General features: G+C 38.4%; 1 long non-coding RNA gene across 2 annotated transcripts in view; it reads right to left on the minus strand.

Moving 5' to 3' along the window:
* Positions 1-3,373: 3,373 nt before the first annotated feature.
* Positions 3,374-26,054, minus strand: part of LOC308247096 — a 313,281-nt gene continuing 290,600 nt past the window's right edge. The window contains exons 3-6 of one of the 2 annotated variants that reach the window (XR_013960453.1): positions 24,519-24,612; positions 15,432-15,506; positions 3,797-3,898; positions 3,538-3,706 (exon numbers count right to left, since the gene is read on the minus strand). This is a non-coding gene — a long non-coding RNA (uncharacterized lncRNA). Of the gene's footprint in view, positions 3,707-3,796; positions 3,899-15,431; positions 15,507-24,518; positions 24,613-26,054 lie in introns of both variants that reach the window. The other variant, XR_013960452.1, reaches the window with a different exon arrangement.

Genomic DNA, 26,054 nt, shown 5'->3' on the forward strand with positions numbered 1-26,054 from the left:
CCTGGGTCCACGCTCTCCCTGTCCCTGCACCCGTGGTGTGCATGCTCCCTTCTCTTGGGATCTGTGATAATAAAAACTATCTTTTCAATGTCATAGTAATCTTCTGATAGGTTTTACTTTCCATACCTAAATAATAATAAAACCTATATTTTAAACACCCTGTCTGTCTAATAGAGCAAAAAGTAAACCTTCCCTGGAGGAAAATAACGTCATCTGTAGCCTCTGCATTACACCTACCATGAATTACTCTGCAATGAATCACATACAACAAACAAACAAACAAACAAAACGGGGCAGGAAAATGTGACTTATACAGTATTCATTTAAAAATTAAGAATTAACTGATGAACAAAAACAGATCAAGAGACAGAGAAGCATCAATTAGACCATTAAACCTCAGAGGGAAGGTAGGGGAGGGTGGGGGTAAGGGGTAGAGATCAACCAAAGGACTTGCATGCATGTATATAAGCCTAACCAATGGACACAGACACCAGGGGGGTGAGGGCATGAGTGGGAGGGTGGGGAGGGATAAAGACACATATGTAATACTTCAATTAATAAAGAAAAAAATAAATAAAAATTAAGAATTGATTGAATGGGATTAACATCATGTTGGGCACAGAAGAAGGAAGAATAAATGAAACTGAAGATAAATCCATAGAAAATATCTCACTGAAGCACAGAGAGGACAATTAATGGAATGCATAGGGCAGAGTGTAAGAGACACATGTGACCCAATAAAAACTTAGTAGGCATGTAATTGAAATCTTAGCACAAGGAAGAGAGATTAGAGGAGAAACAATGTTTAAAGAAATAATAGCCCAAATTAAAAAAAACAAACCTGATTATTAGAACTAGTCAGTGAGATTCAGTAATAAGTATTATAATCAGTGGACTAAAAGTTAATTGTGGTATATTCAAATAATAAAAAAGGAATAAAATACTATTACACACAACAATAGGGATGAATTGCACAGACATATGATGAGTGAAATACATTAAAATTTCCATTTATCTGAAGTTCAAAAATAGGCAAGATTAATCTAAAATGATAGAAGTCAGGTTAATGATTAACTCTCTGGGAGTATTAACTAAAATGGGATATAAAATATCTTTCTGGGGTGTTGGAAATATTTCATATCTTGATCTGGATGGTGGTTACATTCATGTGTGTATGTACATATTTGTGTGCATATACACGTATATAGTATATTTATTAGTATCTATGCTTAAGATTAGTGTGCTTAATAAATTTTGTATTTCAATAAAAGCAAAACAATGAAAAATGAAAATATATTGCCTATGATGATCTAGGGTTGTGGTGGAAAAACTGTTGAGAATAATACATATGGAGAAATGATATATTCTTACTGAAACAGATGGTGAGTTGAACAAATGTGATACTTCAAATAAAAGGAAGATATTGGAAATAGACTCATTTCAAAATGACTTCTGGAGATGAATTAAACATTGTTGGGCTGAAGACTTCCATTTTAAAGATATGTAAATGAATTATTAATATCTAACCTAATTTGTTGTTTCATAAGCAATAATACAACTAGAAGGTAAACAAAAGCTCATCTATAACTTTATACAGTGTTGCTTAAGATTCTAAGTGGAAAGTATGTTGAGTTTAGGAGGCTGAGAATAAAACATTGTATGTTCTGGCAACGAGACACCAAATGATTTTACCTGTGCTGTTTAAAGGGTTTGTTTTTATAAAGATAGTCCTGGAGAATATTTAGAAGTTCATAGAGTAATGAACTGAAGATTATTTTAAAACCTGAGTTTGAGCAAGAATCAGAAAAAACAGGCCAAAAATCACAGTCATTTAACTCAATTAGCAGATTTGGTCAGGAGCGGTCTTTCAAAGACTTCCTTCTTTGGGATTGTTGGCATTTGTGTATTCTAATCAAAGCTTGTTAAAGTCAAACAACCACTAATAATCTAAGGAGGATTTGGGTCTGCCTCTATTTTTTTTTTTCTAGAAAAAGTTATTGTTTTAACTCCTTAACGTAAGTACAGCCATAGTATGTGGAGCCCAGTACAAAATGAAAATGCAGGGCTTCTTCAAAAATTAAAAATTTCAAGAGGGTAATAGCAGAGCACGAAATCAGGTGGGCAAGGAGGCCCTCTCAATGTGGGCCCTGCATAGTCTCATGTTTTAGTCATCGTGACCCACAGGTTGAGAACCACTGCTGTAGAGCCTAAGAACATCAGAAAACACAGATATTTACATTACGATTCATTAACAGTAGCAAAATTACAATTATGAAGTAGCAACGAAAATAATTTTATGGTTGGGGGTCGCCACAACATGAGGAACTGTATTAAAGGGTCGCAGCATTAGAAAGGTTGAGAACCACTGTCATAGATGTTATAATAAAACTAGAGGCCCAATGCACAAGATTTGTGCAAGAATGGGCCTTCTTTCCCCTGGCTGCCAGCACGCCCTTCACTCTGGCTGGAGCCGCCTTTCTGCCTTCCCACCTTCCCATGCTGCCCAGAGGCCCAGAGTGGCTGGGGTGGTGCGGAACACCTGCATTGTCACCATGGTGACCACGCAAGCGTCCGCCCTGCCCCAGCAGGCTGCTCAATGCCTGCATATGCAAATTAACCTACCATCTTTGTTGGGTTAATTTGCATACTCTCATGATTGGCTGGTGGGCATCGCTAAGGTACAGTCAATTAGCATGTTACTCTTTTATTAGGTAGACAACATTGAACCAAAGGATGTTATTTGAGAACTTACTGTACTTCATATATTTTATTGCCATTTTGTTTACTTTTTTTGCCTTTTAAAATTTGACCTTGTTGTGGTCAAGAATTGTATTTTATTTATATTATTGCATTGCACAAAGTGGATATTTAATACATATTTATTTGTACATGGACAAAAAGTAGAATTCTAAAGATACAAAATGGAGAAAGTTCAGCTACATTTAAAATAATACACTCCATTACTTTTTCCTGATTGAAATAATGTATGATTTTTAAAAATAAATACAAAAAAATGTAAGAAGACTGACTGGACTTAGTGTTTTCTGTTCCTCTTTATTCCCTTTTTTAAAATTAATATTTAAGAATTTTGATATTCAAAATGGTAAAATAATTTGATCTCATTCTTACACTCTGCTTAAACCAAATATATGTTACTTACACATTTTTGTCTTTCAGTGCTAGAATTAGTGGGCCTACTTCACATAAATAAGATGACAAATGAATTATTAGGAGTAAAGTTTTGGAATAAACTTTCCCCAAAGAGATTATAATGTCCTGAATGAGTAAACGAACTAATGACTGAACTCTACTAGTAGCTGGACTAGTAATAATTGCTTTCCTTTATTTTTTATATGCAGAATAGTTTTTTATTGCTATTTCCATACCATATGGCCAAATTCCTTTTTGTTTCTTCACAATAATTTCCACCAACTGCTGGAAAGTTAGCAGGTATGAGCTGAAATATAAATTGCAGTTTTTCTAAAGTTTTATGCTGCCTTTTCATTCAATGAGACATTACTTTCCAGCCCCAAGGGTCAAGACCATGAATCATTTTATTTTATTTTATTTTCAGAAAAAGTAATTCATCTGAGAGGGCTGACAGTCTGGGTACTATATAAAGCTCTATTTAATAGCAGGCAAGATGAAGAAAGGAGGAGACACCATTAGCTGAGTAAAGGGTAGACTTTCTGGCCTTGACTGGAGTCTGGAAGAAAACCAAGAAACAGAGCAAGTGGAAATATAATGAGGAATAAGCACCATTCAGGCCATGGTAACCTAGAATAAGGATACTCACATAGAGAGTCTTCATCCTTCCAGCAAGACAGTTTCAAATCATATTTATTGGACATCCACGATTTTCAGAAGACATAGTCTCAGACCTGTTGGAGCCTAATTCCTAAGAAAACAGATGGATAGAGTGACTATTACATGATGTCTTTTCACATTTATTTCAGCCTCTGTTCCAGGGTGGGGAAGATATACTAATTCTGGTTATGGTAGGTAGGAAAATACTTTGCTTTCAAGTTATTCAAGGTAACTCTATGAGAGAATTGAGGTGGTTTTTGGAAAAAAAAAAAAGAGGCATTGGAGAAAATTATGACAAGCATAATGTATGGCATGTGACTATGTATTTGTTTATTTATTTATTTTTTAAAATCATGTTTTATTTTTCAATTATAGTTGACCTACAATGTTATGTGAGTTTCAGGTGTACAGCGCAGTCATTAGACATTATAAAACTTACTAAGTGATCATCTGATAAATCTTGTACCCATCTGACAATATACATAGTTATTAGAATATTATTGACTATATTCCCTATGCTGTAGCTTACAACCATATGACTGTTCTGTAAAAATGAATTTGTACTTCTTAATCCCTTCACCTTTTCCACTCATCCTCCATACCCCCTTCCCATCTGGCAACCATCAAAATGTTCTCTATATCTATGAGTCTGTTTTTGTTCTATTTGTTCATTTATTTTGTTTGTTTTTAGATTCAATTGTTGATAGATATGTATTTATTACCATATTATTGTTCATATTTTTTATCTTTTTATTCTTTTCTTCTTCTTAAAGAAGACCCTTTAACATTTCATGTAATACCAGTTTAGTGGTGATGAACTCCAGCTTTTTCTTATCTGGGAAGCTCTTTATCTGTCCTTCAATTCTAAATGATACATTTGCCGGATAGAGTAATCTTGGTTGTAGCTCCTTGCTTTTCATCACTTTGAATATCTCTTGGTATTTCCTTCTGGCCTGCAAAGTTTCTGTTGAGAAATCAGTGGACAGTCTTATGGGAGCTCCCTTGTAAGTAACTAACTGCTTTTCTCTTGCTGCTTTTGAGTTTCTCTTTGTCTTTAACCTTTTGCATTTTAATTACAATGTATCTTGGTGTGGGCCTCTTTGGGTTCATCTGGTTTGGGATTCTCTCTGCTTCTTGGACTTACATGTCTATTTCCTTCACCAGGTTAGGGAAGTTTAATGTCATTATTTCTTCAAGTAGGTTTTCAATTTCTGGCTCTCTCTCTTCTCCTTCTGTGCACCCCCATGATGCCTGAAGTTGTCCCAGAGGCTTCTTACACTCTCTTCATTTTGGGGGGTTCCTGTTTCTTTGTGCTGTTCTGATTGGGTGTTGTTGTTTTTTGTTGTTGTTTTTTTTTTTTTGCTTCCTTGTGTTCCAAATTGCTGATTTGGTTATTGGCTTCATCTACTGTACTGTTGATTCCATGTAAATTATACTTCATTTCAGTTAGTGTATCCTTCATTTCTGACTGGTTCTTTTTTTTTGTTTCCATGTCTTTTTTTTATGGTGGAAATCCTCAGTAAGTTCACTGGACATCTTGATAATCAGTGTTTTGAACTCTGTACCTAGTAGATTTCTTGTCTCCATTTTTCTTAGTTCTTTTTTCTGGAGTTTTGTTCTATCTTTCATTTGGGCCATGTTTCTCTGTATCCTCATTTTTGCAGCTTCCCTGTGTTGTTTCCAAATACAAAGTGGCCTAATGTAGTAGGTGTCCTGTAGGGCCCAGTGGCACAGTCTCTCCATTCACCCAAGCTGGGAACTCCAGATCAGCCCCCTTGTGTGGGCTGTGCACACCCTCTTGTAGTTGAGCCTTGATTGCTGTTGGCACATCAATGGGAAGGATTTATCCCCAGGCCAATTAGCTGCAAGGACTGGCAGTGACTATGGTGGAGGATCAGCTATGCAGGGACCCACCTCACAGTGCAGAATTTACTTTAGCAGGGCTCTAGTGCCTGCTGAGTCTGCCAATTGAGTATGTTGCTTGTGGAGGTGCTTTGACATGGTCTAAAGCTGTCCACTGCATGCACGGGCTTGGGGCCTCCCAGGAGGTGCAGGCCAAAGTCAGTCACCACTGGTGTTTTGCCTAGGGCCACTGAGCATGAACTATAAAGCTATCTGCAGATGGCTGCTACTTGTACTACACCTGGAAATGCCAAGGAGAGACCAAGCTGGGAACCATGGTCAGCTAGTGCTAGGTCTGGGTCTACTTAGGGAGAGGTATGGGGCATACGAGGCCAAATACTACTTGTATGAAAGATTTTGAAAGTCTGAAGCATTAGCCAAGACAGGCCATTCATATAGAAAAGCCACTGGAAATACCTTGGGTGGCCAACATGTTGGTGGGGTGGGGTCTCAGGAAATCACCAGGATGGGATGAAGAGTGTGAACCCGGTAGATGGAGACTCAGCTATGATGCCAACCTGCCAGCTCTGTGGGGGAAAGGCTCAGAAAAGGAACCGTGGCCTCTGCCAACACTTCTGTCTGGGAGAAAGCTGCCTTCTAGCTCGCCCTCTGATGTCAGACACTTCAGTTCCTCTCTATATATTCCTGGTGCCTTTCAAGCTGTTGCCCCAGGGCTGGATCTCAGAGGGAGTGAGTCTGAGTAAGTCTGTGAGTGGGTCCATAAAGAGGAACTGCCTGGGACTCCAGCAGTCCTCTGTCTCACTCAGCTATAATCCCTGCTGGTTTTTACAGCCACAAGTTATGGGAACTTCTCTTCCTGTCACTGGAATCCTGGGCTGTGGTGCCTGGTGTGGAGCTGGGACCCCTCACTTTTCAGAGGGGGGAGACCTCTGCAGCCAAGATAGCTCTCCCAATTTTTATCCACCACATGTGGATGTGGGACCAGCCTGTTTCGAGTCTCCATACCTCCTACCAGGCTCAATGTGGCTTCTTCTTTAAATTCATAGTTATAGGACTTTAATTCAGCTGGATTTCAGGCAGTTCTGAATGATAGTTATTGGGTAATTTAGTTGTATTTTTTTATGTGGCTGTGGAAAGAGGCAATTATCACATTTACCTATGCTGTCATCTTGACTGGAAGCCTGTGTGTGTATAGTGTGTGTGTGTGTGTGTGTGTGTGTGTGTGTGTGTGTGTGTGTGTTTTAATTTTAAAAAAATATTTTTAAATTGATTTTTAGACAAAGAAGGGAGGGAGAGTGAAACATTGATGTGAGAGGGACACATAAATCAGTTGCCTCCTCTCACCCCCCTCAAGGGATCAAGCCCACAACACTGGCATGAGCCCTGACCTGGAATCAAACTGGCAACGTTTTGTTGCAAGGAACAATGCCAAAACAATTGAGCAACACTGGCCAGAGCAGCCTCTGTGTTTTTTTAAGTATAATATTTGTCTTGTGATCAATTCAAAGGCTTTTCACGTGTGAGCCAGTATATGAAAAGGAAGTTGAAAAATGGTATGGAGGAAAATGATATTAACAGAAGGATAGCCTGAAAACAGACTGAGACAACTAATATTCATTCATTCATTCATTCATTCAGTCACTCATGAGATTGCCTAATGTTTGCCAGGCAAAGCAATAGATTCCACTGGCCTTTGTTCCCTAATTTTTAATGAAATATCAAGAAACCAGAGCTGTATTTAACTTCAGCTCTGTAAGTCATCTCTGCTAGAATCTACAGGTTGGCAATATAAAATTAAAATTATAAGTATAATTAAAGATATAAAATACACTGCATATTTTATATATTTATAATATATTTTGCATAATTAGCCAATATATAAATCAATTTATATGTGTGTGTATTGAGAAATAAAAATAAAATATCTGATGAGTATTTTTATGAAGTTTTTTTGTCATATCATAAGTATCTGGATGATCATTTTCCCCCTGAATTTAGGAAAATTGATTTGAAAATACAAAAGATTCCTATTATATCTGGAAATAACTATTACTGATGTGATAATTATAGTCATAATAATAGCTAACATGTATTGTGTACTTACTATGTGTCAGGTACTGTTCAATGAACTTAATCCATGCAACTTTGTGTTATTGTTCCTATTTTCTAGATGAGGAAACAAGCTCAGGGTGTTTGAATCACTTGCCAGGGTCACAGAGATAGAGAGGAGCTTGGATTGAAATGTAGTCTGGCCCTGACCGGTTTGGCTCAGTGGATAGAGCGTTGGCCTGGGGACTGAGGGGTCCCAGGTTCGATTCTGGTCAAGGGCATGTGCCTTGGTTGCAGACACATCCCCAGTGGGGGGTGTGCAGGAGGCAGCTGATCGATGTTTCTCTCTCATCGATGTTTCTAGCTGTCTATCCCTCTCCCTTCCTCTCTGTGGAAAATCAATAAAATATATTTAAAAAAAAAAGAAATGTAGTCTGGCTGATTGGAGAACACAAATCCTGAACTCCCACACATTACTGAATACGCATTGTTAGAGATGTAGCAAATATTTAATAGATGTATAATTTCACTGGAGGATGATATACTTCATTTCCATTCATCGTGAGGGCTTCACAGCAGATAAATATATCTTGTGCATTACCACACAGAAAAGTGGAAAAACACAACATGTTGCATTCTTGATTTTTCCACTCTAGTCATTTAGAAATTTTACCATTTCCTTCTCTGGTCTGTGGACCATTGTTATTTTTTCAGACTTATAATTCAAATTCCCACAGGAACCATATTAGGAGATTTTTCTTTTCTCTGGTAGATAGCCAGACAGCTGACAGGAAATGATACAAGAAAACCTAAGAATTTGAAGAAATAATTTCCCAAGTTACCTAACATTCCTTTCATTTAATTCATTTTTTTCTCTTAAACACTAATTTTTCGCTCTCTCCCTCTATGCTCCCCCTTCTCTTCAATTTAAGACCTGTAATGGGGAATTCCCCCTCTTTATACTTCCTCAGTCTCCCTCAGACACATTTCCTTTAGTTTATCCCAAAACATTTTCTTTATTTTTAAACTATTCTGAAGAAAGGAAAAGTGTGCTCTACATGGTGTACATATCATGGCAATATTTCTCCTCTTTCAAACTTTGGATGACTTTGGGAATGAGCAAATGATTCACAGGCTACGTGCAGCCTTAGCTGTGCTAAGGGCAGTGGAATGCAGGCTGGTCATTACCAGGGAGCCCAGAGATTCAGGCTTTGCTAACAGGCACCAATGGCCATGATGCAGAGAGGGCCAGTGTGTGCCAGACGGGAGCTGGCTGTCTCTACAGCACACATACATTCACATCCTGCAGGGTCCAGTCTTCAATGCAAACCATGCCCCTTAATTAGTTCTACTTCATTTCTCCTTTCAGTTCCCTTTGATTCTTTCATTTGCTCAGCAGTGCCATCCACCTGTGTACCTCAACCTGCTTCCCCATCTGCTAATTCCTCTGCAAGTTGGTACTCTTGGAAAGTGCTCCCTTAGAAGAGGTGAGTTGATAACACATCTCTTGTACATGAAAGGTCAACGAAGAAGGTTGGTGACTTGCGCAGACAAAGCTGCACAAATGTGAACCCCATGCAGATGCCACAGGGGCTGCTTGGTGGCCCTCTGAATTCAGATTTAGAGAGCAGGATTTAGATGTGAATCCTTTTGGGGACATGGAACCATGTGCCAGAGGATTTGTAAATTCTTAAATACTGTTTCTGATGTTGTCAAAGCATCATATGTTGTCACCTTCCTCAGTGAATGGAGTTTATTTCCAAAAGTGATAGACCAGTAAAGGGAGCAGTGTTTTCTGCTACCTCTGCTTGAGGCTACTTTAGTAGTTAGTCATACGTTTTATAGACTTAGCCATAGGTTATGTGACTTATGGTAGAGCTGTAAATCCTGTGGTGTGTGTGTGTGTGTGTGTGTGTGTGTGTGTGTGTGTGTGTATGTGTGATATGCATCCTTCAGAAGCCAGTATAGGATAGTTTTCAGTACCTGGGGTCCCAGCCACAGATTCTGTCTGAGTGCACTCATTCTAAAGTGGAATGATCTCATTTATGATATGGATGGGAAATGGAAATTCCAATTCTGTTTTTATTTCAGAATATTTCTGCTTTTTTGGTTTCCATTTAAATATGAAAACACTTAAATGCAAAATGCAAGCAGATTTCCCCTCCCCTCCAACATACTTTATATCATATTTACCATTAAATTATCTGTACTTGGTAATAACATATTACTGAGATTGCTGCTCAGTTAACTTGAAACAGAGTTTATTACCTGATGATCATTTACCCCAGTCACATCAGTAGTTTAAAATTTCACAGGTAGAATAAAACTTTGCTTACTTGACTTATTTCTAATTGTTTTTTTAAAAACCCTTTTAAGTGGTGAATATTGATTATTGTCAATAAAATCATATACTAATGTTATCTATTTTCCTAGAGGATTCTGAATGTGCCTAAAGAGCTATATTTAGGAAGGGCTTCATGCAACATCTGGGCAGTTGTGTAGCAGCTGGGTAACAACACATAAGAAACTTGACTCAAAGCTCAGAATGCTAATTGAGAAAGAGCCTGGTGTTTAGCTCCAAAGCCAAGAGGAAGGCAACGTGGGAGGTAATTATCCAGTTTGGGATATTGCTTTGGTAAAAGAGTTACTGTGTTAATAAAAATATAATAAGGCCTGGTTGCCTGGGGTTGCTGTTTATTTTTGCATAACTCCCCCAGGAGCTATCTTCAGGTGCAAGGTGGCTCAGTGAGTCCATGTTTTACTTTTGGCACTGACTCAGAAGGTAGGTGTGTATGTCCTAAAAAACACTGAACCCAATACTGACATGACTCTGGGTAATTAAATGACGGACAAGGATCCCAAGGTAGTCCTCCCACTATTCTTGGCATTGGTGAGACTTTTATGTTATATTCAGGTTTAGGCATAATATTTTAATTTTCAGAGAGATGAGTGAGGTGGGGAAGTGAGGGCATTGAGCAAAAAAGAAAAAAAATGTATGGACACAGACGACAGTGTGGTGATTTTTGGGAGGTGCGGGGGGGAGAGGGAGTGGAGGAGGGTTTAGTGGGGATTAAATGGTAATGGAAGGAGTCTTGACTTAGGGTGGTGAACACATAATATACAGTGCACAGTTGATGGCTTGTGGAACTGTGCACTTAAAACATGTATAATTTTGTTAAACAGTGACACCACAATAAATTCAATAAAAAGGAAAGAGAGAGATGAGTGATAAGGAAGAATAAGAGAATGAAAATAACCAAAGATTATGAACTGTGGGAAGGGGTGTTAGAAACATAGTTTCTGGTGTAGGAAGAGGCATCTACATGTTCTACAGTTAAATTTTGAAGTGAAAGTGTGTTATAAATGTGATGAGAATTACCTCTGAAGATGGGGCAGTTGCAAATTCGCTTGGAAAAAAATTTAGCCTTCCTGTTTTTCTGTAAAGTTGGACAAATAAATAGCTTTTAAACTCCGTAAAATGAATTTTTAGTAAAGGAAATAGTGGATTTGGAAGTTGTTGGTCCATCTCAAAGGTTCTCTTCTAGCATGATTTGAAGACCAGTGGGAGGACTTCTGCCCCTGGTTTGTTCTGGTTTTCAGTATTTATAACATTAAGATTCTTTGGGGTTTCTTTTCATTTTCAACTTATTCCCTCTGGTACTTCCATAGTCCTTCAACTCCTACTCAGTGCCCTGGCCTTCTAGCCATTGGCCCCACCACCCCTCACCATCCTTCATCCCTTCCATGGCCTCTCTCCCTTTCTTACCAGCCTAAATTCCAGGGTCAATCATTATGTCACTACCTTGTGTGCATCCTGGGCCACAGTTTACCTCTCTTGTTTTCTAGAACTCATAGCAAACTTGGAACCCTGGTTAAATCCAAGAGTCAGCCTGCTCTGTGCCTGCTTTTTTACAGCTGACCTTGGCTGGTAAAAACACTCCACTAGTGTTGACTGTTTTCATCTTAAATTTATCAAATATACCTTTACTGCTGCTGGACAATCATTCTATACTTTGCTAGCTATTCACTCGCCCAATTTCCTGGACATTTATTTCATATCATCGCCTCTCTGCTCCAACCTCCAACACCTTCTGTCCCATCTTGACTTTCACATCCTGCTTCATGGAGCATATTGAAGTGGACAGAAGAGAACATCCCCAGAATACATCCCCTGCCTACCCACCCACCAGCATCCACATCCTCTGCCTTTTAGTTTGTGTCTAAGGAGAACCTGCTGTGCCAATCCCTTTACCCTTGCACTTGGTCCAATCTCATTGGACATAGCTTCAGCAATTCTACATTGTCTTTTAAAAATTGTTTTTGCTCTTCCAATGAATACTATCAGCATAGATATATTCTTTTTTCCTTGCAATTTCAGAAATCATTTTTTTTAGCCTCATTTCCTTGCTTGTTACCATCTCATTTCTTTGGTCCCCTCTGTGCTAAAATTCCCCTAAAGACTTTTCCATGCCATCTCCAAATCCTCCTTTCTTATTCCCTCTTAAGCCAACTTCAATCAGGATTATGTCCCTAAAATTTCACCAGGAATGTTCTTGTAAAAGTCACCAGTGACCTTTATCATTTTAAATTTATCACCACAAACATCAAATGTACCTTCACTGCTGCTAAGTCCACTCTAACTTGTCCCAATCATTTGTTTGACATAGGTTAGTCACTCCTTCTTTGACATACTTTCTTCACTTAACTTCCAAGATACCACATTTGGGGGGGATTTCTTCTTGTCTTATTAACTAATCCTTCTTAGCCTCCTTTTTTCTACTTCCCATTTCTCCTAATGCTAGCATACTTTAGGTTCTGTTGTTAGTCCTCTTCTCTTCTTTGTATTCACTCATTTGTTTGATCTCACCCAGTTCCATGTTTTTGAATATCATCTGTAGGCTGACATACCCTAATTAATATTTCTGGGTCATACACAACTGAATACTATCAGCATACATACATTGGGTGCCTAACATCTCCACTTAGATACTTAATAGACACCTCAAATTCAACATGCCCTAAATGGCCTTCCCTTGGGTTTCTTCCCTTCAACCTTTCCCATCTTAGTCAATGACAACTACATTTTTCCATTTGCTTACATGGAGTCATTCTTTGTTCTTCACTTTCATTTTCTAGGTCCAATCCATCTAGACATTCTATTCTCTCCACCTGGAAAATCCTATCTAATAAAAGAAAAGCATGCAAATTGACCATACCTCTGCTATGCCCACAAGCCACGCCCACCAGCCAATCAGGAGCCAGTATGCAAATTAACCCAACCAAGATGGCGGTTAATTTGCATATCCAGGCGCAGAGCGAAGACTGAAGACAGCCAAGTGCTGCAGAAGGGAGCGAAGCTGCAGAGAAGCAAGCCAGCTGGGTGGTGGAGAAGGGAGGGGAGCAGGCGGGGTGGCGGAGACTGCCGCAGGAAGCCCTATTCTTGCAGGAATCTTCCTGCAACGGGCCTCTAGTATATCTATAATCTACTACTCCTTGTCTCCAACACTGTTGCAGTACTGGCTTGTGTTATCATTTCCTCTTGCTTGTAATAGCCCCCCAACTGGTCTCCTGACTTCTATGCTTAGGGCTTTATAATTTATTCTCAGCTTAGGAGTACATAATCTTTAAAAATGTAAATTGGATCATATTGCTTCTCTGCTCTAACCCTGCAATGGCTCCCCCTTTCCCCTAATTAAAAAATAAAGTCATTACAATGTCCCAGAAAGACTATTTAGTTCCCTAGGGCAGCTGTAGCAAAGTACCACAAACTTCATGGCTTAAAACAACAGAAATTTAATCTTTCATTGTTCTGAGGGCTAGAAGTATGAAATCAGGGTACACTCTCTCTGAAGGCCTTAGGGGAGAATCCTTTCCTGTCTCTTCCAGCTTCTGGTGGCTATAGGTGTTCCTTGGCTTGTGGCTGTATCACTCCAGTCTCTGCTTCTGTTTTTTTTTTTTTTTTTTTTTTTTTTGCGTGGCCTTCTTCTTTCTCTTATAACAGTATGTATTATTGTATGTAAGCCCATGATGATAATCTAGGATGAGCTCATTTTGAGATTATTAATTTATTTGCATACGCAAAGACTCTTTTTCCAAATAAGATCACATTTACAGGACCTAAGGGGTTAAGATGTGGGCATATATTTTGGGGGTCTACCATTTAACCCACCAAAGCCCCATCAATTATAAACCCCTGTTACCTCTTGGATCTCTTGTTCTATCACTCTTTCCCTTGTTGCAAACTAGACTGGATTTTTGGATTTTTCTCAAATATGATAGGCATTCCTGGATTAGGCCTTTTCACTGGCCATTTTCTCTGCCTAGGACCTCTTCTTCCAGATATCAACCCATCTCACTCCCTCATGTTACATTCTCATGAGGTATCCCTTCATTACTATATTTGAAATTGCAGTGTTCAACTTCCTTTTTACTCTGCTCTTACTTTATATTTTTTCCTCATTCTGGTTGAATGGGCAATTCTGCTTTGTGTAGTGTTAGCTGGGGTACTAGGAATGTTTGAAGTCAAAAGGCCTCACTCATATGTCTGGAAGTTGTTTCTGGCTGTCAGATGGGAGTTCAGTTGGAGCTGTTGGCAAAGGGCCTTGGTTCTTCTCCATGTAACCTCTCTATGTAGCTGCTTGGGCTTCCTCGCTGGTTGGTGACTGAGTTCCAAGAGGAAGCATTCAAAGAGAAAGGAAGTAGAAGCAGTCAGTCTTCTGAAGGTCTCGGCTCAAAAGTATCAGAATATTACTTCTACTGTATTTTTTAGTCAAAGTAGTTGCAAGGCAGTCTAGAGTCAAGAAGAGGAAAAATAAACTCCACCTCTCAGTTGGAAGAGTATGTTTGCAACAAAGGCAAGAAACTTATGTAATTGTCTTTGGCATATTTATGGTAACTATCTACCAAATGGAACTTCCTGCATCATTAATATATCATGGTGTGGCTGCCAACCAAAATGGACATCTTTTATTTTTTAAGTTTTTTTTCTTAATATGTTTGCATTGATTTTTTTTTTAGAGGGAGAGGAGAGAGAAACATTGATTGGCTCCTCCTGAATGTCCCCTACTGGGAATCGAGCCCACAACCCAGGCATGTGCCCTGACCTGGAATTGAATTGTGACCTCCTGGTTCATAATTGAAGCTCAACCACTGAGCCCTGCTGGCCAGGCTAAAGCACTATGTTTAAGAAGGGGAGGATTTCTATTGTGCTGGAAACTTAATGACTGCTGAATCTTAAGCCCCAGAGTGAGGACCAATGTGTTAATTTAGAAATCCTTCTGAGGAAGAGCTGCCTTCAGTGGCTCACAAGTCAATCTGGAGTCCTGAGTAAAGCCACACCATCAGACATAGCTATGTCATCTCCCTTTCATCTCTCCTTTCCTCTGTGACTAGGAAGATGTATATTCTTGAAAAACTAATCAGGTTGCCACTTGGGGTTCTCTGCTTTGTCACACATAACTCATTTAATGTTCTCTCACATATTCTGCTTCCCATCCATTAGTCCACATTCTCCATTAAGGTGGTGTGGTTTTGAATTTTTATTTTTCTTATTCTATATGTACATCCAAGATATTTGGTTGTGAAGTGAATATTCAGGGTAGGTGCTAAACAGACTTACAGTTTGGGTCTTGAATATTCCACTTTTGTAATACATAGAAAATTCGCAGAATAATTTACTGAGGACTCACCTCTATCATGTGGTCCTTCCTTACCTCTCTGACTTTTAAGATGAAGAAATGGAGCACCAACTCTAAGTGATCCTGGAATTGTCGCATTGTTTTAATTACCTGAGAGCAAAAATAAGCAGCCATAAGTGGACTCATTTAAAATACATTCAGGAGTTTCAGGGTGTTTTTTTTTTTCCAGATTAAAAACAATAACAAAAATTGACACCAATCATAAAAACGTTAAAAAAACACAACATTTTCCAATTAATCTTTTATGCTGTGATACACCGAGAAGCACTTCAGTTTTTGATAAGTGAAGGAGGAATGAAGCTGGAATCATGAGGGGGTTTGTTTCACTTCAGGCAGATTATTAGGAGTAAAGGAAAAATTAAAATAAGAGTATTTGCCGAGCAGTAGTATAGTGCGTTATCCTCCATCAAGATTGAATCCAGGCTATGTGACTGCTTTTTGTGATTATGGACACATAGAGTCTCTCTGAGCTTCATTTTCCTCATCCATAAAGTGGGAATGATAATGATAATACCTGCTCGACCTCACATGTGGCTCAGGGGAGAGCTACTGTGTGTGAGAGTAGAAAGTACTTTATTAAACATGAAGCATCAGGTATACCAACACAGTACAGGTATCAGTACAAGAAAAACATTTTAGTTTATATTATTTATTTAGTTTAGTGACAGGAATTATTCTAGCCCTTCAAAAAATATGTACTGTTTATAAATTTTTGGTACTTATTGTTTTTTTTTGTGGTAGACGAAAGTGTTTCAAATATATACTTTCTGGATTACAAAGAAGTCAATTAAAATTAGAGATGCAAATATTGCCTATTAAAATGTACAGTGTTCTCCGTGGACTGAATGTGTTTTCATAAAAATGCAAGTTATTCATGTCTAATTGATTTTTTAAAATTCCTCATTGTGATATGTGGAAAACGATAAAAATTAGTATTTGCATTATAAAGAATTTGGATTGTGGAAGGAGTTAAGTAGCGAATTACTGAAGGGTACCAACCAAATTGGAACTCTCATTGGGGCTGTTCAGAAATAAAATGGAACAACAACAAAAAAAGAAATGCATTGGTGCTTTAATAAATTCAAAGATGAGTCCTTGATTATTTTATGGGGAATGAATCTTATGCATCCCTGGAGGCCTCCAGTCAGCACTTGCCTCACCTCACAAAGAACAGCAAAGGCCTCCTGACATCTTGGAGCAGAGTGCTTGGGGAGTGGGGGGTGAGGCACTGCTGAGCTATGATGTAAACACAAATTTGTGAAGGTCTTCCTACACCCTCCCCTTATCTCTCTTTACAGCGTACTATCTCTCTTGAGTATGTTTTACTCCTTGACATCACTTAGGAGGTTGTGACATTGAGAACAGGGGCTGTCTATCTATGTCTCCAATTGAAAGGATATCCCTAGAGTAGCCGCTGGTGGTGGAGGAGTTAAATCCAAGCTATCCACCACCCACCACATCCTCTCTGTTCCTGAGAACCCCTATACTCCTGAGTTTGGTTGTGCCCTCTCATGTGTGGGTAGAATCTCTTCCTCTGACCTAGGCTAGTAACTGTACATATGTTTTTGTCCTTGATGCCGTGTTACCAATGCCTTCTCTTACTGTCCTCCTTTCTGTGATTTACTGACAGTAAGGAATTTTAGTCAAAACAAAGTACAGGGATAGATGGGTAGTATTTGTGGGAGTGATTTTAAGGACTTCAGGACAAACTGGATAGTTCTCGTTCTCCTACTAATTTGTTAGCTTCTGGAAGGCAGGACATTTTCTTTTTTTTTAAAATATATTTTATTGATTTTTTTACAGAGAGGAAGGGAGAGGGATAGAGAGCTAGAAACATCGATGAGAGAGAAACATCGATCAGCTGCCTCCTGCACACCCCCCACTGGGGATGTGCCCGCAACCAATGTACATGCCCTTGACCGGAATCGAACCCGGGACCTTTCAGTCCGCAGGCCGACGCTCTATCCACTGAGCCAAACCGGTTTCGGCAGGACATTTTCTTATAATCTATATATTCCTCATACTAATTAGCACGATGCTTTGCATATTGTTCATGATGAATATTATGGAATGGAACGTGCTTCTGTAAGTTGTGTAGCAGTATTTACAAGTGAGGTTAAACACTTCATTTTTGGAGTCAGATAGCTTGGGTGGATTATTGGCTGTGCCATTTAATAGCCTGTGACCTTAGGCAAGTCACCAAACCTCCTGGGCTTCGTCATCTTGAAAATGGGTATAATAATACCACCTACCTAATACACTGTTGTGGGCATCAACTGAATTGATATACATAAAGTTAAACCATTCTTGACATGTGATAAAAGCTCCATACATATAAACTTTTATTATTATTATTGTTAGCACTTCACCATTTACAGAGGGCTCTTCCATATAGCAAATCATTAAATTCCCACAAGACTCCTGTGAAATGTGGACATATATATTTACTTCATTTTGCAGTTGGATGGACTAGATCTTACAACTGATCAGAGACTACATTATGGAGGTTTCGGGGAGAGGGGGTTGGGAGACACACACACACAAATCTAACCTCCAAAACCAGTGGTCTTGTTACTGCCTTGTCTCAACCACCATGCACTCCCTATCATCCTAGAGAACATTTAAAAATACATGAATGTCCAATTATATTGTTACAGGGGAGAATCCCAGAGGGGTCAGAACATTGGCTCCTGAGATCACACTGGGAGCCCACAGTGATTTAACTCAGCATGGTCTAAAATGGTAGAGATGGTGTGAATTACACAGGAGGTGGCCCATGTCCCTGCAGATGGATAGATGTAGTGGTGGGTCCTGCAGAGATGGAACTATTCTCAGAAATGATGGAAACCAAGTTGGACCTTAAAGGAATCTCATTCCTGGGGCATTGGGCAGAGAAAAGGCCAGTAACTGTACAGATGTTTTTGCCCTTGACGCCATGTTACCAATGCCTTTTCTTACTGTATCTCCTTTCTGTGTCTGGTGCCTGATTTAGGACTTTGTATATAGTAGGTGCTCATTTAGTAATAGCTGAACAAAAAAACCCCACAAATGACTGGCATGTTTATGGGTACCAAAATAATTTTAAAAAGCTGTGAAATTAGAAATACATTTTACATAATCCTTGGTAAAAGATTTGTTTGGGGGAAGAATTAGGCATTATTACTAAAACCAGCTTTTGGAATTACCAAGGTATTTAATGGATGCCTCCCATCCTGCTTTACCATTAGATTAATAACAAACAAATGACTGACTTTTTAAAAGATAAATATTTACCCAATTTAATTTTGCAAGATGTACCCCACCCAGTAATCCCAGTCCTTTTTATCCTCTCTTACTTTTCTTTGTGTAGAACTCCCTACCTCCTACCACAAAATATAATTTTTTATGTTCATTATTGATCATTTAACTGCCACCACCAGAACTCTACCTGCTTGAGGACAGGAACCTTTGCCTGAGCACTAATTTACCTCAGGGTCCCAGGACAGGTTCTGGAATATATTAGTGCTCAATAAATATATTTTGAATGAGCATTAATGACTTCTTTCTATGTACAAGACAATGTAAGTGCTATTGTATATAGGATTAAATAATCAATGAAAAGCCATTTAAATGAATGTATGTATATATGTATATATTAATTGACTTAAAGGGCTTATATATTATACATGTAAATATATATTACATTATAAGATATCATATATATGACCCTGCTAGAGGTTCTCAACCTGTGGGTCGCGACCCACAGGTTGAGAACCGCTGCTGTAGAGCCTGAGACCATCGGAAAACACAGTTATTTACATTACGATTCATTAACAGTAGCAAAATTACAGTTATGAAGTAGCAACGAAAGTAATTTTATGGTTGGGGGTCACCACAACATGAGGAACTGTATTAAAGGGTCGCAGCATTAGAAAGGTTGAGAACCACTAGGGTGTGCAGGTCACCTTTGCAGGGCCTCACCCAGCCTGCTTCCTGCCCCTCCCTCGACCCTCCTTCCCATGCTCTAGATGTCTGCTCACAAACTAGAAGTCTGAAGGCAGCATCTGGCCTGCACATGTTTATTGTTGGGCTTGCTGGGAGTTGGAAAATTCTTTAAGTCAATTGCCAACATTTAAAAATCTGGAGAATTCTCATAAATATCCAGATTTCCGCTTTCTCTTGCAAAGCCTAAGAGTATCTGTCGACACTGGGCTGGCATTGTCATCCGGCCTTGGTAGGCTAGGGCTGAGCAGCAGCTAGCCCTCAGATGAGGCATGTGCCTTTCCAGCATCCCAGCCCTGCTCATCTCACCCACTCACCACCCAGCCTGGCCCTGCAGGGGCTGGGTTTGCAGCCCCTGCCCCATCTCCAAAGACAGGAATTTGATACTGCTGCAAGCTGCTGGGAAGACGGGACTATATAGCCACACACACTTTTTACAGCTAGAGTCCATCCTGTGTATAAAAGCTTGCTAATTCAGAATATGGGCATATACTCTTTTAACTTAGCTCTGACTGCCCTTTGACCAAGGTTTGCAATTCCTTCACTGCCCCTCAATACAATGTGCTCATTAGCTAACTCTCAAAAATAGTGTTATTTCTCTTTGAGGAAAAACATGCCATTAAGGAAAAATGGCTCAGCATGCCACAAAACTTCTTCCTGATGAGTTTCCTTTTTTGGAAGATAAGCCTGCCACTTGAGCTTGTTCAAGTTTGTTTATTAGGCAAGTGTGGCTTTTTATCTTTAAAATAATCACCCATGTATGTCACTTTGGACAAAATAGCACCACAGGCTGCCTCACTCTGTTATCACAGAGGGATTATTGTCTGATATATGAAGGCAGGGAGATGGAGCCCAGCACACTTGTTGATCCAAAGGAAAATGCATCAAAAGAAAGCAGATATCTTAATGTTAGTGGATGAAAGGAAACCACTCATCTTGCTTCTCCACTCTGGAAAGAGAAAACATGATGTGAATAAATCTCCTCTGGTTGTTTTTCCATTGTTTGCTTTTTGCTTCCTGTGGTTCCTGCTGACAAGGATGAAAAACTATAATGTGAGAGCTAATTCATGTCAGGTTACTGAGCCATCCATTGGAAAGCATGTAAATTTCTGCTGCTTTGAAATGGCATTGCTAAACAATTAATTAAAATGTTGTCACTGCTACCCTGAGTGCAGTTTAAATAACCCAGCACTCAGTAAAGAGTAGTCAGTTTTAACTAAAAGAGGAAAACAAATGGCTCAAATTATTTGTTTTGAAAACAAAGAACCTGCTGATATGCAATGAGCCAGATGCCAGGCGTCTCAAGTGGCCTGGTGGGGAAGGAGGGACCACTAGGACCAGGATGCACTGCGTAGTTAAGGGGCACTGTCCTAGCATTGCGTCCGGATGAAAGTGGACCAAATCCAGTGAAAAAGATGCCTGGAAATTTCAGTTCCCATAGGGAATATGATCTGGTGAGTAGGTTGTTGGAGTTAAAATCTCCCCCCACCAAAAAAAAAAAATCACATGGGCACAGTAGCCAAGGGGTCAGGGCATAGAGTCAGAGGCCCAGGAAGAAGGGGACCACTAGCAAGAGCTAGCTGAGTGTTTGGCCTCAGACAAGAGTTTGAGTAAAACAGGGTTCCAGGTCTTAAATGGGAAGCAAAAGTACAAATCAGGAAACTCAGGCAATCCAACTTCCCAGTCCTATGAATTGCACAAACTCAATGTGGGCTGGGAAGGCTCACAGGAGTCCAAGGATCATCTTGGCCACCAGAGAACCATCACAGTAAGGTGAGTTTCAGGCCTTACCAGCTGATGGGAGCTGTGCCTACTGTTTTGTTGCCAGTGTTGGCCCCAGGGAGTCAGGAAAAGGTGGGGACAGGACTGAAAAGGCAAGAGCTTACAGGTACCAGTACTTTCAAGGACATCTGAAAACACACATACACACACACACACACCCCTTCTGGGAGGATATACTCCAACACACACACACACACACACACACACACACACACACACTCTCACACACACATTCATATTCACACTCCTTTTGGAAATATATACTCTAAAATGTTAGCAGTGATTATCATTAGATTGTAGAATTATGAATGGATTCTTTGTTGCTTTCATAAAACTTATTTTTATGTTCCCTTAATTTTTCACTAAGAAAATAAAACTACTATGAAAACTTTTATAATAAGGAAAAAAGGTTCTTAGGTTATATTTCACTTAAATTGAATTTATACTTGAAGCTGGTTTACACGTGGATCCCTTGAAAGTAAAAACAAAGACAAAAAAAAAGAAATGGGGGGCTCTAACTGGTTCGGTGTAGGCCTGCGGACTGAAGAGTCCCAGGTTCGATTCCAGTCAAGGGCATGTACGTTTGTTGCAGGGACATCCCCAGTAGGGGGTGTGCAGGAGGCAGCTGATTGATGTTTCTCTCTCATCGATGTTTCTAACTCTCTATCCCTTTCCCTTCCTCTCTGTAAAAAAAAATCAATAATAATAAAAAAAAGAAATGGGGTAAGTTTTTTTCACAAAATGTCCTGATTATAATTTAATCTTAATCACATGCTATCATCAAACCTTCTCTTTCTGTACTTCCAAGGTAGAGGGGGGAAAAGAAGGGTACAAAAGGAAGGACAGAGGGTAAAATATCATTCTTAAAATGGCCTTGAAATGTTAAATTGGGTAATAAAGTGAAAGCTGTCAAAATAAGAATCAGAGTGCTCCTACTTGAACTAAGAGCAAAATCTTATCAGTTAATGTTTTAGTCTCTACTTCCAAGAATATGTATGACCTTATTCCCTTTATAGATTTGTTTTTAGTTTTTCAATATGGAAATGAGTATCTCATAACATCTTAGCAATACACTATCTAGCTTTCAGGAAATACCAGGCTGTTTATTCACTGATTTATAATCCGAAGGAGGCAGAGAGATGCAAAAGCAGTTCCCTGGGGTCTCTAGCCCATTTCCTTCTATTCCTGCTCTTGCTAGAATTGCAGTGTTCAATTATAGAAATGGCAACAATTACTCATAATTATGCTTCTCACATGCAATGAATGATTTCAGATGTTGTTAGAACAGCTCAGTATCTTAGTATTAGCTCATTGTCAAGGTTGCCTATCACAATTTATTTGTCATTCAGTTTATGTGAAGAGACTAGAGACTGGCTAATGGGTGGATTCTATGGTTAGCTTTTTCAAAGGGAGAAAAAAAAACTCTTGTACTTTTGAGAGGTGTAACTATAGGTGAATGGTTCAATCTCTTGGCATCAATGTCCTATTCTGAAAAATGAGTTGGATTTAGTGATCTCTATAAAATGCCCATTACCTTAAAAAATATATTGATTTTAACTTGCCAACTCTGAAATTATCTGGGGGTGGAAATGGGATGTCTTTTCAGAAGTAGTTAATTCAACTGGTACATGGTGTTGGAAGAAAATATCAGAACCAAGAAAATATTTGATTGGTAGAGAGACATTACATCTCAGTTGAAGATATTTCTCTAACTACTATTGGTTGCTTCTATGGCACATTCCTCCCCTTACTTTTTCCAATAGGGGAAGCGTGATGGGGAAAGGTGGAAGCAGGGAGTGAATGATTCAGAGTGGGAATACCATTCCAAAGCATTCTAGCTCCAGCCCTGATGTTGATTAGTTCCTGGTCTTTTCATCTCTCTTCTAGATCTTGGGGATTGACTTTTCCTCTTTATAGATTTGACAAAACTAAAATTTATTTCAGCCACCTACCAGGAAGACAAGAGAAAAACTTACTTTCGAGTGAAAGGATCGTTATTAGAACACAGATATTACATCTACTGGGTGAAGCTCAAGTCTTCCCAATACCACCTATTCTGTCACCACCACACAGCCATTGCACACCTGAAAGCTGGCTCCCAGAGGGCCACCAAGAAAGGCAAGTTAGATGCTGATGCTTGCTGTAGTGCTGGATTCCATCAACACAATCTCTGACCAGGGGACTTCAATCGTTTCTCTTTTTGACCAGTTTCATTACTTTAGAATTATTAAGGGCTGCCCTCAAAAAGGCTTCTAATCAGCTAGTTTATTGAACATTCCTAGCAAATGATACAATTGCTCCACTAATCACAGGTGAGCAAGAAGGAAGTAGAGAAATCACTAATTGGCTAAAATTTAGGAATCAGAAGTCTGGGATTGGCTCTTGCCACTAAAATTCTGATAATACATATTTAATAAATCTCAGATGGAGCTTGGCCATTTGTCTTATTAAAAAGTTAGAGAATGTCAGGAAATGGCTAAGGGAGAAGGAAAAAGGGAAATGGAAGGTGAGATCTCACAAGCAGGTTATCATGGCCCTATGAACTATTCTGGGCTCTAGTTTCATCCCCTGGTACCCTTTGTTCAGTTGTTATTTCTTGGGGAGAATCAAATCTTTGTCTGAGAGCCAAGGGGTTTTTAATCCTCTTCAAGATCCTACTTTTGAGGTATTGTTTTTGTTTAAAAATGTTCAGAATTATAATGCTTTATAAAGGATTTTTTGATGCTATGTCAATGATCTCCATGAAAAGAGGCTAGGTGATCAAAGAGTAACAGATACAAATTAACATTTTAATAAGATTAGGTTATCTAGATCAAATCTGTTCCTTTCTGAATGGGATTAGGGGATGACAAGAATAATATTACTGAGGGAAGGCCAGGATGGGAAGAGATCAACCAAAGAACCTGCATGCATATATGCATAACCCATGGACACAGACAATAGGGTGGTGAAGGCATGGGGAGGGTGTGGACTAGAAGGGGTCAATGGGGAAAAAAAGGGACATATGTAATATTTTCAACAATAAAGATTTTTTAAAAAGCTAAAAAAAATTGAAAATATTTACAATCAGTCACTGTTAGGTAAAATTGTGGGGGAGGTGGGACATAAGAGGTTTTTCTTCCTCTTCCTCTCCTCTAAGGCTCACATACCTCATGCCACATTCAGGCCAATACTCTCCTATGCCAAAGGTTTTTCCTAGGTACCTTTTCCTGAAACCACACTCCCACAGTTAATACATCTTATAATATCACCCTCTTTCATGCCTCTACACTTTTGCCCATGTCATTCCCAGATGTTCTGCCATCCCTTACTTTGTCTTCCCAACAAACTCATATTTACCTTTAAAGGCTCAGATCCAATTTTATTACTCTTTAGTAAGGTGTGGGTTAAAGGCAGATTCAGAAATAGTCCCTTTACTTAGGAAGTCTTCAACCTAATTGTGGAAATAAAAACCGATACATATAAAAATTACTGTACTGTGCAATTATTACAATATGATGTGTCAGATTTATAAGAGCTGTAAAAATTTCTGAGAGAACTGTTACAATGTGAGAAGGGATATTATGGACAACTTTAGACAAGTAAAATTTGACAATTTAGATGAACTAGAAACACTTCTTGAAAGTGCAATTTGCTAAACTAACATGAGAAAAAATAAAAAATATATGAGTAGTTCCATATTTATTAAAATACATTGAATTTATTATCAAAAACCTTTTCATAAATAAAATGTTCTTCTCATAAATAAGATAGTTTCACTGGTCAAGTCTATTAATAACTTAAGAAGTAAATATTATCAATTTAATACAGTATCTTTCAGAAAATAGAGATGGAGTACTTTCTATATCATTCTATGAAGCCAGCATTAAACTGTTACCAAAATTAGACAAAAATATTGCAAGCAAATAAAGTCAGTCCAATATCCTGCATGAAAGAGGTACAGAAGTCCTTAACAAAATATCAGCAAATAGAATCCAGCAACATATGTTATATGAGAATATATCTTGATCAGGTATGTTTTCCAAGGAATGCAAAGATTTAAGATTCTAAAGTCAATCAATGTAGTTCACCATGTCAAGAAAATATAGAAAAAAATAATTTTAATAAATTAGGAATAAACATTTGACATTATTCAACATCCATTCATGACTTAAAACTCTCAGCAAATTAATAATAGAAAGGAAGTTCCTCAATCTGATAAAGAATACCTTCTAAAAATTAACAGCTGACGTCATATTTAGTGGTGCAACTCAATGCTTTCTCCCTAAGATAGGGAATAATAAGAGAATGCTTGCTCTTACCATTTCTTTTGTACTTGAGAAACTACCTAGTAAAGGACTAAAAAATAAATAAAAGTCACAAAGATTAGAAAATAAGTAAAATTGTTTTATGCAGAGGAGAAATTGTGCTTACAGAGAAAATTCTAAGGAACTTATAAGATAACTACTAGAATTAATAAGTGAATTTAGGAAGAATTCAGTATATAAAATCAATATTAAAAACAATTTTATTTCTACATGTTAGTAGGAAATAATTAAAAACAAAATAAGAAGTGATCCATTGATAAAGCATTAAAAACAAAATTCTCAGGAATAAACAATAAAATATGTGCAAGAGTTCAACACTGAAAAACTACAACACGCTGTTGAAAACATTTAAGAAAACCTAAATAAATGGAAAGATGTGCAATATTCATGGATTGAAAATTCAATATTATTAAGATGTGAATTTTCCCTCAATTCAAGTATAAATTGAATGTAATATTAACCAGAATACCAATAGGGTTTTTTTTAAAAGAAATTGAAAGCTGATTCTAAACTTACATGGGAAATCAAAGGATCTAAAATAGTTAAAACAATCTTGTAAAAGAAAAGC

The sequence above is a fragment of the Plecotus auritus genome, assembly GCF_963455305.1.
Source record: "Plecotus auritus genome assembly, chromosome: 4".
Lineage (NCBI taxonomy): Eukaryota > Metazoa > Chordata > Mammalia > Chiroptera > Vespertilionidae > Plecotus > Plecotus auritus.